We start from the raw sequence: 14,076 nt of genomic DNA on the forward strand, positions 1-14,076 counted from the left end.
AAAGCTGTCATGGTTTCACCAAATGTCAAGGCAGCACATCATGTAGGTCTTTAGTTTTAGGCCTTACACTACACGGAGATCAAACACAGGCCTAAAGATTGACAGAGGGAGCTGGAGGGAAAATGGTATTGGGTTGGTGCAAAAGAAGTGTGGTTTTTGCCATTGAAAGTAGTGGCAAAGCCACAATTACTTTTGCACCAGCCTAATACATTATGCTATTCTCCCACTGCCTGTCTCATAGCCTTGAGGTAGAAAGTGTCCCAGAACATATCATCAGGCCAGATCCAGAGAAAACAGTGGAAAACACAGTGAATTCACAGTAGAAGTTGCCCACTATGTCAGGTTAGCTATATATTGGATTAGAGCCCTACAATGTTTTCGCGTTGAAGTAAATTACATTAATGCTTTTATTGGTTGTTTGTTTATTGAGGTAAAATTCATACAACATAAAGAACAATTTTAAAGTGTTAAATTCAATGATGTTTAGCACATTTGCAAGGTTGTGATGTCATACTTTTGTCTAGTTCCAAAATATTTTTATGATCTTTTTAAAAGAAAAGTCCTTTACCCTTAAATAGTCACTTTCCATTTTTTCTTTCTTCCCAGACATTAGCAACCACTAATTAGTTCTCTGTACAGATTTAACTATTCTAGATATTTTAGATAAATGAAATAATACAGTACTTGACTTTTTTGGTCTAATTTTCTGCACATTAGGCTCAAATAATGAACATATGATGAAAATTATGCTAAGTGAAAAGTTGTAGCATGTATCAAATACTTCATTACTTTTTGTGGCTGAATAATATTCCATTATATGAATAAACCAGGCTTGTTTATACATTCATGCATTTTGTTTTATGTTATTTTATTGAAATCTCTCTCTGTTATCTGGGCTGGAATGCCCTGGCACAATCATAGCTCTCTGGAGCCTTGAACTCCTGGGCTCTAGCAATCCTCCCATCTCAGGCTCCTGAGTAGCTGGGACTATAGGTGTGTGCCACCATGCCCAGCTAATTTTAAAACATTTTTGTAGAGAAGAGATTTTGCTATGTTTTCCACACTAGTGTCAAACACCTGGCCTCAAGCAACCTTCCTGCCTTGGCTTCTCAGAGTTCTGGAATTACAAGTATGAGCTACTGTGCCCAGCCCCATTCATGCATTTTAATCAAAGTTTGTAAGTAGCATTTCTAAATGGCAGAACACACAGAAGGCCCCTCACTTCAGCAGGAGGGGAGGTCAGAGCATGCAGAGTCTCCAATTTTTACCAATGCTGCACTCTAACCAAAGAAGGTAGCAGCCTGGGCATGGTTATGTGGGCAAATGAACACTTTGCTTCTGTTCTCTGTCCTCGGCACCATCATCCTTTCTGACCCACCCCTAAACCTGAAGAAACTCAGTTTTCGGAGATGTTCAAAACCTATTCTCTAACCTTTATTGTGGATCTCCTCACCCCAGAAAGTTTTCTAGGCCTTGGTCTGAGGGCTGAGGTCCAGCTGGGCTTTTTAACCAGCAGATTTGGTCTAGAGGCCCTGATTGCTATATGGAAACTCTCTTCATCCACAGCCAGAGAAAACAATAAGTCAAACAATGAGTCTTGCTCAGAATCAGTTATTTTGAACTATTCATTGACATTCTCATGAAAACATCCCTCAGCCAGGCCCACTTCTCCCAGAAATGCACCCCAATATCTTCAAGTCTCTGGAGCTTTTCCACTCAGGTGACAGACCTCTTCCACTCCTTGGGTCCATTGGAGAGAGGCAGATGATGGAAGAGAGAAGGGAGCATCATGCCAGTTATTACTTTAAAAGACTCTTAATGAGGCTGTTGCATGAGTGATGGGCTGTACAAAGCAAGATGTTTAAAGCTATTTGGATTTCAATTGAAATTGTGAAAAATGCGTGTTTTGTGAGAGGTGTTGTTGCCTGACGTGAAAATGTAAGATGTTTTCCTACTCAGACTAAACATATAAATGGATGAAGGAAGGCTCTAAAAAGGTTATGCATGTTAAAGTGATTTTAAGCCATGGAGCTATGTGCAGATATTGTACGTAGGACTGGACAGTGATATTATTGGTATCACTCCAGTCTGTAGAGATTATACACAGTGTTTTAAATCCATTTATAAATATGTCAAACAAAATGCATCTTGTGTGAGGAGGTAGAAGGTAATGCTTCTTTATATTTACAGTTAAATCTGAAGTATAGAGAAGGCAAAAATCTTCCATTTCTTACCAAGTCAGGATAAAAAACAAGGGATCCTAAATCCTGACATGGTGAGTTTCTATTATGCATTGCTCTGCCTGAATAGGTGACTTAGCTTGTTTTTAAAATAGAAGCAATTTGGAATGGAAAATGGCCTTTCTTTGAAAACATACATATTTTATAGAAAAGCAGATATGGATTCAGAAAACAAGCCAGAAATCTTACCGTGGAAAGTATGTATGTGTGCGTGGTGGAGAAGGAGGTAGGGGAGAATAAAATTTGTATTTAATGACCCAGGTTTTATTCCTATTCTATCACGATAGCAGTCAGTGTACTTAGCTCACTAATTAGGCTCAAAAACACTTGTTTTCTTTACTTCACTATAGGGCCTGGAAAACTCAATACTATTTTCCTAAGCCTTTTTGACAGTAGGGGTAGTGATATGTCATTTTTCAGACTAATTAATTATATGTGATTACTGGGTGGGGGAGGGTTCTAGAACATTTATTTTCTTTCCAAATAGAAGAAACAGTTGAAACTAATGAAATTTTTTTATTGTTCTGCTTTGATTACAGATATAATTTTGAGTTGGACGTGCCATGTTGCTCATGGCAAAGTCATGAGCATAAAATAAAGGCCAACAGAACAAAGAAAGACCATCACTCCATCACTCACACCAGCTAGCTCTAAAATAACACCATCAGCTGCCTATCCCTAGGTCATGCATTTTGAGAAAATAATACCTCCTAATTTACAGCTGAATGTATGTTGAAATTCTAGAGCCAATTACATAATTTGCAAATTGGACTTGCAACTAAATTTCTCAGATATGGTGTTAAAATGGGAAAGAGTCCATTTCAGACAGCCCAATAGAGTTGACAGGACAATTAGCTAAGAAACATGCACAAGGTCATGGCAGAGGCTGATATAGAGGAGACCTTTCTCTACCTTCTTCTTCATCACCACTACCTCCTCCTCCTTCCTGGGAGACTGTCATAACCATAGCATTGCTAAATGTAGCAAAAAATTCTTTCCTGGGCAGATCTCAAGGTTAGGCATAGATTTGCACTTGGGCTGGATGAATGAGTGAAAGACAAATAGACTTTCAAGTTCTAAATAAGAAAAATGAATTGGATATTTGTCTATAGAACTCATCAATCATATTTTTCTAGACTCTTCCTTCACCTTAATTATTCTGGCACCCTGCTTAGGTCTTTCACTTGAGCACTTAACTGAAGAATACTTTAAAGATCAGCTGAGTGCCACCAACCCTCCTCAGGTTGTGTGTGCATGTGAAAATATGTATATGCCTGCTAAAGCTTAATTTTTTTCTTTTTCTAGAAGTATTTATATTTGAATAGGAGATTCCTGAAGCTGTAAGGCCTTTAAAGTGTGACAGAGCAGGTATTTCGTAGATATGGTTTCCAGTACTCTGATGGATGGTAAATGACGCCATTTATATGTCTTACTTTACAGGAAGTAAAAGAAAGACAGATACTCTGCATGCATTTTCTATGTGCTTGAGCTAATAAGAAGCATTATTTAAGTACAAAACCAGCTTGGGTACTCTTGTCTTTAATGCAGGTGTAGTGATTCATTGACAGCCTTGATTATGAAGATTTTAAGTGATGCTGATGGCCTAAACTTTTATGATTTTTGCCTTGATTATTTATAGGTTATAAAGAGAACAGGCTCTTTGAAGCAGAAAAAGCACTGCTTCCAAGAGCCAAGACTCATTTGCTGATTTTCCAAGGCTGATCATTGAACTCTTGCTTACATACCACGGTCAGGAAAAGAGCCGTTTTCAGCACTGGACAGCGACAAGCAGGGCTAGCGACGTAGCACCTTAGTGAAGAAAGATCTAAGTCTAGAGAGAAAAACTGAGTTTACTCAGGTTGGAGAAAAGAGAAAACAAGATTAAAACAAGAGTGGATTTTTTAAAATAAATATTATTAACTTTTTTTTTTTGAGGTGGAGTCTCGCTCTGTCGCCCAGGCTGGAGTGCAGTGGCGCGATCTCGGCTCACTGCAAGCTCCGTCTCCTGGGTTCACGCCGTTCTCCTGCCTCAGCCTCCTGAGTAGCTGGGATTACAGGCGCCCACCACCATGCCCGGAAAATTTTTTATTTTATTTTATTTTATTTTGTATTTTTAGTAGAGACGGGATTTCACCGTGTTAGCCAGGATGGTCTCGATCTCCTGACCTCGTGGTCTGCCCGTCTCGGCCTCCCAAAATGCTGGGATTACAGGCGTGAGCCACAGCGCCCGGCCTATTAACTTTTTTTCTTTAGCAATTGAGTAGGATTTTTCTTGTTTTAATGTAAATCAATTATTTTCAGCTATGTCACCACCATAACATCAAAGCTACAGTGCACAGATTTCATGCCCTCAGCTTTTTTCTTGATTCTTTCCATGGTTTTTTATGGAATTGAAGTTAACCCCTTTTGTCTCTTCTCCTCCCCCAGTGCAATGGAAGCACTAGTCTCAGGTAGGAAATCTCACCCAAGTGGAGAAAAGTGGAGCCCCAGGAAGGGGTGTTGTGTGCTGCATGTCACCATTTTCTTCAGTGTTTCCTCCCACTGTTGATCAAACCCTAATTATTGTTCAGACCGTGTGTGTGCCTTTCTCTAAGTATGTTTATTCTGATGTGAAATCATTTCTATGAGCATAGTTGATATCGTTGAAATTGTTTACTGAGTGCATTATCTTTTTTTTGCAAAGCATTATGACAGTCTCTATCCAAATCAGCATTTTGCCTGATTCCATTAAGCAGTGGCCTAGGAAAAACAAAACAGGAAGCTTAGGCATGCTCATGCATGCTGGCACATGCTTGTGTATATATATACAAACATAGGTATACGTATATTTATATATTAGATGCCATGACATCTAGAGGGGATGTAACCCAGGGATTGGCTGGCTATTGATGTACATATAATCAGGAATATTTTGATTTGTTAAGTTTATTTATATCTTACCTTTTTCCATTTTTACAATAAAATCATTTACATGAAGGTTGATACTGAAAAAGGAAATGAATATAATGAGTATCAGAACTAAAGAAACGAACAGGCAGTGTCACACATCAGCTTAGCTGAGAAATATATCCATGTTGTAATTAAACATCAAACTTGTCTCTGAGCTTCCTCAATAGAAGCAAGTGCCAGAGGCTCTGCTTGCAATGCCCCTCTGAGGGGCTTGCAGTCAGGGTCTGTGTGGAGGATTTGGGCACTTCAACATGGAGAGCTGCTCCTTCCTCCACTGCCCTGCCCAGCAGTGACAAGAACTTGCTTACGGCAGACTGTAGTGAGCAAAACTGAATCGCAAGGACAAAGAGCCCAACACATTTTCCTGAAGTTTAACTGTTTTCTAGAGAATAAAAGCAGGAATGAACAGTTTTAGATTTGAGTATTTTTAGATTAAAAATACTTTGTTATGAGTGGTGACATAGGGAGAATAGTGCTTTACTGAATACTCCTTATCTGTTATCTCTTCATCAGGCATTATTTATATGATATATGATATCAACTCTTCCCAACAAGCCTAAAGAAATTCCACTGTCATCATAGAGCGAAGAAAACTGAGGCTCTAGAAAGGCTGAAGAATTTGCTGAAGGTCACCCAAGTAGTAAGAAACAGAGCCAGGATTTAAACTCAGATCCAATTAAATTCCTATAGTTTAATTTATTGAACTGCAGAGCATTCTGTGTGCCGTAACAATGGGGCATAGTCTCACTGCTGATTATGGAACAGGCATCTGGGATATTACATAAAGATCCAACCCCTGTAACATCAAGGCCTCATAGTCAAAAGAGAGGACTATGTGAGGGAGAGCCCGTTCAAACAGAGGTCTTGTAAGAGAAGTGCTGCAGGCCCAGGGAATCTATTGTGTCCAGGGAATTTTAAACCCATACAAGGACAGCCTGGCTGTTCCATTTTCTATGAAGCTGGGGAATAGTACTGAGTTCCTCAGATCATTCTTCTCCTTACGCTTTCCCATAATTTCAGAACCATGCAAGAGTCAAGAGATTTCACATTTTCCAGCACCCACATCTTTATCTATATTTATATTTATATGTCTATATATCTATATCTACATTTAAATCTATCCATGTATCTGTGATCTATCTACATATCTACCTATCATCTATCTATCTATCTATTACCTATCTCTTATCTATCTATCTGTCAGTCATCTATCCATCATCGATCTATCTTAAATATGTTGAGAGAGAGATAGAGACACTTACTCTCCAGGTTCTCTGCAGAGCCCTGACTACTAAGGGAAGTTACTAAATATGATGAGGGACAGGATGCATATTTGTGAGGGCAGAGGAACATCTTATTTCCCAAGTGGAGTGTGGAGCCCCACGGAGCTCTAAGTGAGCCAGTGTTTCAAACCTCCCCAATACACTGTGTTCAACAGCTCCCAAGGAGGCATTGTCTCTACGTCTGGCCTGCACTACCACAACAAGGCCTGAGGCTTTGCATCAGAAAGGGCCTCCAAACCAGGAAGGCTGCGAAAGGAAAAGGGAGATGCCTGTTCTTGGGATTGCTGGGATTAAACTAGCTTACAATCTGGATTTAAATAAAAAGTCCACATGGCTGCACTCTCTGCAAGGTTTGAATTTGCTCCAAACTGAGAAGTGGATGTGCCTCCCTGAGCAGGTTTATCTTGAAAAGGAGAAACAACTAGGGTTAAGCTGAGTCTCTCAGGAGGCCAAGAGTACTTCCTTTCTTGGTGGGGCTTGTGTTGTGTTGGCCCCCAGGCAGGGGTTCAAATGGCATCTCACTTCCCCATCTCTCCAGTATGTGGGCCAGCATCCACGGTCCTTCCTGCTTCTCTGCTCATCATAGGGGGGTAGACTCAATTCAGAACATTGGCCAGTAATTGTCTCAGAAGGTGAAAAGGGCAGCCTGTGCAGTGGCTCAGGAAATGGGAAGAGGCCTCATTTCCAGCATTTGGATGGATGGACTCAGCCTGAATTCTGTTTGGGGTGGAGTTTGACAGATGCTTATAATAACTGTCTCTCACACTACACAAAATCAGCAACTGTCTGTGCAGGAGACTGGCTGTGTTCCATTTGCTAGAAAAGAAGCCAGAGAAAATAGCCCTAAAAATCAGCATGGAGGGTTTGGATTAGTCAGTTGAGGTCTTTTCTGATGTGGGTAGACCGGGAAAGCCTTTTTCAGAAAGAGGGAGCACCTCCTGCTTGGTGCCTCCGGAGTTTGTCTCACCTGATATTATAAAAGATCTTGTCAGAAAGGACCAGGAATGAAGCTCCCACGCAGTGCATGGCAGGCACATCCTGGACCCATGCAAGGTGATTTATGTGTGATCACTTTCCTGCATCTGGCAACAACCCTGAGAGATGATGCAGGTGATAATCTCAGAGACGACTGCACAAGCTCACATAATCATACACACAGAAAGATTAATGGTTCACACTCACAGGGCCCTTGTGATTTGCCAGGAAATTCTCTAAGCAGGAATGGGCAGGACAGAAGTGTTGACTTTCAAGCCCAGGTGAGAGCTGCTACTTATCTTTCCCTGAACCCAGTGCCCCCTTACTGGATGTATGCCTTGGACAGAAAATAAAATCTGCAGGTGAACTGAAAGTTAATTCCAAACAGCCCTACCTAGGGACCCCTCTCCTTGGCAAACAGAAAAAGGAATACTTCGCCTTGTTCTGCAAGAACATCTCTTGTCCTTCGGTGAGACACTCAGAGACCAGCAGGCAGGAGATGAGGCCAGTGTCTCCAGCCCAGGCAGCAGGAGTGAGTATTGACAGTCTGGGGTTGAGGAGCAGTACACATGCATCAGTTGGAGCTGCTTTCAGCAGCTGATGAAATAATCACTGGCCAACAGTAACTTAAACAAATAGCACTTTCTATTTTTCACCAATGAAAACTCAGAAGGTAAGTGACAGCTCAGTGGTGTCAGACCTAAATATCTGCAGTTCCTATGACTTCTTCCGCTTTGCTTGTCATATGGTTGCCATAGCCCTGGACATTACATCCTCATTCAAGGCAGAGAGAAGTTGAGGGAGGAGGAGGGTTTTTTCTTTATCAAAAAGGCAGATGTTCCCTGGTATCTCATGGCTAGGGGTTGGGTCGCACGGCGAACCTGAGCTCTGAGGCTGAGTGGGTGACTTCCTAGGCTTTGTAGTGGAAAGTCACTAGAGGAAGAGGAGGCTGAGAATAGACACTGGTCAGTCAACTAGGAAACCTAGACACTCTCAGGAAAGTGCCAAGAAAATAAATTTTACAAAGGGCTGAGCTCCTGTTAGCTAAGGGAGGATAGGAGGGGAAAGTTGAGTCATCTCAATTTAGACATGAATGTGACCTTACTTGCCTCCCCTCTGCTACAGAGACTTTGGGCTCTTTCCAAAAAGCCAGTTCTCATCTTCCTTAAGGGTGAGCTCTTCCAATGTACTAAAAGGGACAGCCCATCCCTGCCTCCCTTCTCTCATTTCCTCCTACTCATTGATACACCCACGCTCAAATCACCTTCACCTGGCAGGCAGGGCTCTGCATCAGCCCACTGGTTGGTCTTCTTGTGTCTAGACTTGTCCACATGAGCCTGCCCTCTGTATGATATCCAACTGGATCTCACTGAAATACAAATTTGACCATGTTACCCTGGTGCTTCAAATCCCTCAAAGCCCCACCCTGATCTCCTTGAGGGCAAAGTCTAAGCTCACAGGCACAGTGCACATGCTCCCTGGACAAGGTCTCCCCCACACCCACTTTCCCTCCAGTTTTGGCACTCACCACGGCACAGGCTCCCTTCATGCCACAGATCTGCATGTTGTTTCCCAAACACCCATGCAGGGAGGACCATGCTGAGAACCAGGATCTGGTGTTGGCCCAGCTGGGTTTGAAACCTGGCCCTGCCTTACTAGCAAGATGAGTGAGGGCAAGTATTCTACCTGTCTGTGCTGTAGGTTTTGCATCTGTTACTGGGACACAATGTTTTCTCCATAGGCTGTTTTAAGGACTAAATGTGTTTAGTCATCTAAGGCAGCAGTCCCCAAACTTTTTGGCACCAGGGACCGGTTTCATGGAAGACAATTTTTCCATGGACAGGAGGGTGTTTCTGGATGAAACTGTTCCACCTCAGATCATTAGGCATTCATTCTCAAAATGATCACATAGCCTAGATCCCTCGCACGTGCAGTCACTCCTATGAGAATCTAATGCCGTGGCCGACTTGACAGGAGGCTGACCTCAGGTGGTAATGCTCACTTACCCACAGCTCACCTCCTGCTATGTGGCCCAGTTCCTAACAGGCCTCTGACCAGTACCAGTCTGCGGCCCAGGGTTGGGGACCCCTAACCTAAGGCACTTAGAGAAAGCATGGCAAGTTTTCATTGGCAAGCACCCCGTGGCTGACACCTTTCTGCACTGCAGGCCCTGGCTAGCAGGGCTGAAGAGTGCAGTTGGGCTCAGCTGGACCAGGACTTGAATCCCAGGAGCACCTGGTACCAATAAAGTAATATTGAGCTTCAGTGTCATCAGCCATAGAATGTGAATGATAATAACTCCCATCTCATGGGGCGGTGGTGGGAATAAAATGAGAACATGTGTTGAAGCACTCAGCATGGTGCCTGGCTCACAGCAAGGACTCAGTAAACATTAACTGTCCCATTCCTATCCATGCCGTGGGGACTCCACTCAGGTGCCTTTTTCAGGGGGATTTCCCTCTCTGCAATGGCTGCTTCCCTTTGCCTGTGCTGAGAGAGCCCTCTAGTGCAGCCCTTGTCACATTCCAATGGAAATGGGCTGCCTGTTCCTCTCTCCTACCAGAGCGAGATCCTAAATACTCCCAGGGAAGAGACCTGAAACTTCTATCGTGGTGGATTTGGCCATATCTTGTGTCATAAAATAGGTGTTCTGCTGAACCAAAAGGAATTTCTCCATTAAGAGCAACTTAATTAAATCTTCTGATCAAGTGAGGTCCTTCATATTACAAGGTAGAAATGTCAGGAAAAAAAAATCTTAGTGATGCCTCTGTCTCTTTGCTTACAAACCTTAAAACAACCAAACAAGCAAACAACAACAACAACAAAAAAAACCCAGAAAGTTGTTTGGCATAAGACTCACAAATGGACAGAATTCTGTGTAATTCTTAGAATCAATGCCAATTAATAGACTGTGATTGTGCTGAGAAATCATATGTAAAACACACTTACAAAGGGTTTTAGAATTTACTTGAAAATTGCCCAGCTGTTTTAGTTGGTTTTTGGAAAACCACCACATAGAGTTAGTGAAAATCTGGAACTATCTTTTTTTTTTTTTTACAAACACAACATAGTATTTATACTGAAATGCATTTTCCTTCAAAAGCCTTCTCCCTATGAAGGCCACTCTTATAATCATGTGGGAACCAGCCCCTTTGGCACTGCCTTCAGCAGCACATTAGGTCTTGTCTTCAGGCACAGTTTAACTTTTTATGGGGTGTTTGATTTTGGGAAATAATCAAAATCTTCTGGTGCCAAATCAGACAAGGTAAGGAATCAGGATGCCAGACAGACATGATGAAGGGCCAGATGTGGCCACAGAGTGATGGGGCTGGGCTCTGTGTGCAGTTCTTAAAACAGATATGGGAGGCTTGTGTGAAAGAAAGTCTGGGATGACTGGTTGAGAGTCAGTGTTGAGTAGGGAAGGAGATTGACTGCAGATGTACTGAGTCAGAAGCCTGGGCCTGCCATCCATGAGCTGTATGACTTTAGGAAGCCCCATTTCTTCATCTTAACAGTGGGGATAACATCAACCTCCTGCAGCATCATACCATGAGTTAGAAATAAACGTGTATACATCTGTAGCATGTCTTGGTGCTAAACACAAGTAATTATTAATTTTAAAAAGTTATGAGTGGCACCATTGGAATTAAGTATATAATCTTCCAAAAGGGTGATTCTTAAAGATAGCATGTACTTAGTTATAACATTCATTTATTCATCGACTCTATTTTTCAACAAATGTACATTGAGTACTTATTTCAGACCTAGTATTGTTTTAGAGTAGGACATAGTAAAATTATAATGAAACTAACAAATCCTCTGTCCTTCTATAAACAAAATAATATAAAATAGTGTATCAACAAAATGGTATTAACAAACCTAAAATATAATAATGAGGATTAAGAAGAACAGTAAGAGAGCTGCTATTTTTATATACGGTGGTTAGGGAAGGCCTCCCTAGGCAAGTAAAACCTGAGCACATTCAGGGAACAAGCAGAGATGAACCATGTGGACCTCTGGAAGAAGAGAGTTTCAGGTTAAGAAAAGAATGGGGACAAAAGCTTTGAATATGTTGTGTTGTAATAAATGGAGGGATGCATGAATAAATGAATGCATGGATGGACGGATAGATGAATGGATGAATGGATAAATGGATGGATGGATAGATGGATGGATGGATGGATGGATGGATGAATGAATGGATAGATGGATAGGTGGATGCATGGATGGATGGATGGATGGATGGATGGATGGATGGATGCATGGATGGATGGATGGATGCATGGATGGATGGATAGATGGATGGATGGATGGCTGCATGGATGAATGTATGGATTCATGGATGGACGGATAGATGCATGGATGGATGCATAGATGGATGCATGGATAGATGCATGGATGGATGGATGGATGGATGGATGGATGGATGGATAGGTGGATCGATGGGTGGATGAGTGGATAAATGGATGCATGGATGGATGGATAGATGAACAGATGTGTGGATTGATGCATGGATGGATGGATGGATGAATGGATAAATGGAAGCATGGATGGATGGATGGATGAATGGATGCATGGATGCATGGATAAATGAATGGATAAGTGGATGCATGGATGGATGATGAATGCATGCATAGATGGATGCATGGATAAATGAATGGATAGGTGGATGCATGGATGGATGATGAATGAATGAATAGATGGATGCATGGATGCATCCATGCATGGATGGATGAATGGATGGATGGGTGGATAGATGCATGGATGGGTAGATGGATAAATGGAACCATAAATGGATAGACAGGTGCATGCATGGATGGAGGCATGGATACATGGATGGATGGTGCATGGGTGGAAGGATGCATGGATGGATGGATGGATGCATGGATGGATGGATGGATGGATGCATGGATAGATGGATGCATGGATGGATGGATGGATGGATGCATGGATAGATGGATGCATGGATGGATGGATGAATGGATGAACAGATTCATGGATAGATTTATGGATGGATGGATGGATGGATGGATGGATGGATGGATGGTTGGAGGCATGGATGGTTGGGGGCATGGATAGATGTGTGCATGGATGCATAAATTAATAGATGCATGGATGGATGGATGGATGGATGGTTGGAGGCATGGGTGGTTGAGGCATGGATGAATGAATGAATAGATGGATAGATCAATGGATGGATACATGGATGAATGGATGCATAGATGGATAGATGGATCATGAATGAGGAATTAGAGAGACAGAAAAATTATTTAAAAGAAGGGGATCACACTGTGTATGCACACTCTAAATGGGCTGGTTCTGCACTCAGGTGCTCTCTGGGATTGTGGAATGCTAGACCATGCTGCACTGTTTCTGCTGCCTCAAATGGAATGAATTTACTGTAGGGCAGTTGCTAATTCTCATCGCTGTTCTCCAAAACAGTGGACATGGCAAATCTTCTCATTTTTTTAAGTCTCACACATTTCACTGTCTGGAGGACCAGCAATCTAAATGTCAACGTCCTCGTGGCCACACTTTTCTAGTATTTCCAGTGTGCTTCTCCAAGCCCCAAAGGATCAAGGCTTGAAAGAGGCATTCACCTCACTTGGTCATCCAGCTCTAGAGATGATGAAGACTGTCCCAGCCCACCTCCCACTCAAATGGCAAGCCACTTGTCTAGAGAGCACAGGGAAGTGTTGGAGAGAACATATTCTGTAACCACAACCAATGAAACCACACAACAGCACAACAGGGCCTGCATTGAAGACAAAAGTAACTGTTGACTTGGCATTTATTTCTATTCAAGCATTTGGAAAACACAGACCCCAAAGGAAGCAGCCGTGTGAGAGTTAGGAACATAAATTTTATTTATTTGTTTGTCTTGAGATAGGGCCTTTCTCTGTCACCCCGGCTGGAGTACAGTGGTGCAATCTTCCACGCCTGGCTAATTTTTGTATTTTTTGTAGAGACAGGGTTTCACCATGTTTCCCAGGCTAGTCTCGAACTCCTGACCTCAAGCCATCCACCAGCCTTGGCCTTACAAAGTGCTGGGATTAGAGTCATGAGCCACCGCGTCCAACCTCAAATGTCTTTTAGAGCAGGAACTGGCAGTGTTGTGGAAGCCAGGGAAGTATGTGGAGGCTGTGAGACCTGCAGGGGTGGGTGCAATATGGACTTTGGGTGTCAGGACCCTGCTATGGTGCAGAACTGACAAGCGGCCAACACTCAGCAAATAGCAAGGAAGGCTCCCTGCAGTGTCACAGCCAGGCATTCTGAGCTCCAGGGATACAGAGGTACAGAGACACGTGGGGGAAGCAAAGAAGAGCCAGCTGCTAGAGCGTTCGTTCTGCCTCCAAACCTCGCCTGCAAATCCAGCCTGTGGGTTTGGTATCATCTGGGGCCATGGGCTGGGGTGGACCAGGTGATAAATATCTCCCCTGCCTTTTCCAGAGATGTAACTGGAACAGGTGTTAGATGTGCCAGTGCACTCCCTTCAGAGAGTTATTGCATCATTGGATAATGAGTCTCTGACCTCACTTGGCTTGCAGTGTAGACCTTTTGGCTCACTGCCAGGAGGAAGGAACAGGGTGCTGAAGGGAGTGCACTGGCACCAGAGGCCCAGTACTGAG

This window comes from Pongo pygmaeus, chromosome 9 (assembly GCF_028885625.2).
Source record: "Pongo pygmaeus isolate AG05252 chromosome 9, NHGRI_mPonPyg2-v2.0_pri, whole genome shotgun sequence".
NCBI classification, from domain to species: domain Eukaryota; kingdom Metazoa; phylum Chordata; class Mammalia; order Primates; family Hominidae; genus Pongo; species Pongo pygmaeus.